Source organism: Pinus tabuliformis, chromosome 2_1 (genome assembly GCF_031772625.1).
Source record: "Pinus tabuliformis cultivar Carrire ecotype Pingquan chromosome 2_1, CPIR1, whole genome shotgun sequence".
Classification (NCBI taxonomy): domain Eukaryota; kingdom Viridiplantae; phylum Streptophyta; class Pinopsida; order Pinales; family Pinaceae; genus Pinus; species Pinus tabuliformis.
The window spans coordinates 875,994,672-875,997,799 of record NC_142299.1 but is presented as its reverse complement, the minus strand read 5'-3'; positions in this window follow the sequence as shown (position 1 = coordinate 875,997,799).

Sequence of the window (3,128 nt, the reverse complement as noted above, 5' to 3'; positions counted from 1 at the left end):
ATGGCATAATTCATACCTCGATTGGATTCTTCAATATAAAGTTATGCCAAATCTCTCATGAGGACTTGAATATGGATTGGTTCAGTAGAGCGAACTTATACTAGATGCCACGTGTCATTGTTTCAACCTTCAGCCCTGAAATTGATAGCAGAGAAACTAAAGTCTGTTCAATTTTATTCACCTTTTATAGAATTCAAATTTTATACTTGAAACAAATGTTATGACGATTTTCGCTAGGTCACCTATTTGAGATTGAATTTTGGAGCATGCAGAGACCCTAACTTCTTCTGACCATATCTCATAAATTATAGAGAAAAAGATATGAATTTTCTACATGACTTTAACCATGATCTGAGCTCTGTGTGTTCAAAAGTTCAACTTCTGAAGCTTTGTAGAAAAAAGTTATAGTGAAAATTCCAAGATGATTTGTTTGGAGCAGCGAAACGCTGGAATCTCATTAGGGGAATTTTGATGTGTAAAATGGGCCTCCTAAGGAAATTATAAAATAATAGTGGAAATAATAAAATAATATTAGATTGCATCATCAAATTTTAGAAGGAAAAAAGAAAAAAAACTATTTTTTCAACTCGTATTTTCAACTTATCTCCCTATGGGTTTACTCAAATTTCGAGCAGAAACACTCATTGGATGAAAAATTTGATTCCTCATCCAGGCAGTAACCATGTCGTATACTTTCGATGGACCCTACTACATGAAAAATGTTATTGCAATCACGTTTTTTCATGTATTTCTCATTTTTTGTATAGCAGTGTCCAATGAAAGTATGCAACATTGGTACTCCTTGGATAATGAATTAAAGTTTTCATCCAATGAGTACTCCCACTCGAAATTTGAGTAAAACCTTAGGGAGATAAGTTGAAAATATGTGTTGAAAAAGTAGTTTTATTATTTTATTATTTTTTAATCTTTTTACTTTTTTACTCCAAAAATGGTGAATCATTCCCCATGGTTGACATCATCATATTGAGTCTGATTGGTTCTTATAAAGTTTATTTTGGTTGTACATTTTTCTTAGGAGGCCCATTTTAGACCTCAAAATTCCCCTAATGAAAGCTCTGATACCAAATGTTATGCAACCAACTCAGAAAACAAAACAAAAGATAGTTCAACGACTTGAAAATTAGTCTCTTCAAGGGGGAAACCTCCTTTACATAACATAAATAAAAAATTCTTAGATGATACAAATGAAATGACCTCCTTTAGATGGATATGAGTCTAAGGGGTCATAATATAATCAGATCCTACATAACAATAATAATGTAAGGGCACAACAATAACAATAGTGGGCTTCTATGGGGCAAAAAATAAAACTATGGGGGTTACATGGGCACAACAATAACCGTAGGGGGGCTACACTAGTACTATAGAGACCTAAAAGAGATATAGGCTTGGTGATCATTTGCTAAGGTTCACTGAGCAACAATCTCAATAGTTAAAATAATCCTTCGACTTCCTCGGATTGAATTATTATACAAGTACATAATGTGGGAGATCTAACAGACCATTAGAAGGATTTTACATCCATTCAGGTATTACTGTAATGTTAAAGAACTGCAAAATTAAAGATGCCACTATGATATAGAAGATTCCATGTCATCGTGAAGGTGAGCAAGCAAGTACGAGTATCAAGTTTAGATGTCATATAAAAATTAGGTTCTCTAGGAAGAGAGTACAAATACGTTTGAATTCCTAAAGGAAAGAGAAAACATGTAGGAACCATAAAACGTTTGGGACATTGCTATGTATTGATAAAAATAGTTGTCAAGAGTTGCACTTGGCCAAGTTAGGTGGAGGAATATATTGTTACCTGCACCATTGTTTTAAATTGTACAAGTCTTTTTTCCTTGGGACTACTAATTATCCATCAATCAAATAATATTGGCATTATATTCAGAATGGCTTATTATGCATGTATAAATATATTATCAAAAAAATATAATAATTTAAAGGTGATGTTGGTGAACTTTTGTACATCTTATATATTCTAGCATACGTCTCTCTATTCTCTAGCATAATCACCTTTTATAATTGTTGTTTAAAATAAATAATCCATGTTCGAATTGTAAAATGGTTGAGTGAAAGGGGCTCAACATTTTTTTTTGGTTGTTTATTGGCTTCCACTTATCACAATGCATCTATTATTGCTAACACCATAGGAGTGAATGCAACCAACAACATTCCAACTGGAATCCTATGGTGAAGAGGTCTAGGTTTATGGATATATACTCTACCAAATATGCCCAGGACTTGCACTTGCCCCAATTGTTATTGTAGGAACTTGTGTACAACTAACATGAGTGCTCACAAGCAGAAGTCGAAGAATATCATTGGAAAGACATAAACCTTCGTGGGGGTATTAACAATACCCCACTTTCACTGACTTGTCAAGCTACTATTGACAAACATTTTCCTACTCTTGAATCTCATAAATGCTTGGTCTTCATCTTCAAAAACAAAATTTGTTGTTCCTTCTCTAGCAAAGGAGATTCTCTTTTAAGCATACATATTTCTTTGGTTTTCCAAGTGTTGGTTTTCATTCATTACTTCCAAGGAAGGTATGATGTATAGAGACTTGTGTTGGAATATAGTATATTAGTAGATTATTATAGGATTAAGAATAGGGTACTGCAACAAATTGTTATGGAGTTCAAAATATGGTACATGACCATATTTCCCAAAAAATTATTAAACTAAATTGTATCAAATCTCATTATTGTCAAGAAAACAATTGAACATAAGAAAAATTGGGTAGGAATTATTCCGAACTTTGCATGGATTTCTAGGCATTCAAATAAATCAAAACGTAGAGACATGGATAATCTTAGTAATTTATACAGAATTTCAGATGTGCCCTTCAGACCATATAAAGAACAATCTGAAGTATTATCTTTGTGCTAAGACAACTTAATAATGGCCTTATTTTCATGAGGGTTTGTCAATATCATTTTGGGAGTAGCTCATTTTTGTCTTGTTCATGTTTTTGTTTATTTAGTTTTTAGGACCTCATTTCTTTTGTCAAATAACTAAGTCATGAAATTTTCTAGTTAATTTTGGTCTATTTGAGGCATACATGAATTTATGTTAAATTTTCATTTATGTTTAAATTA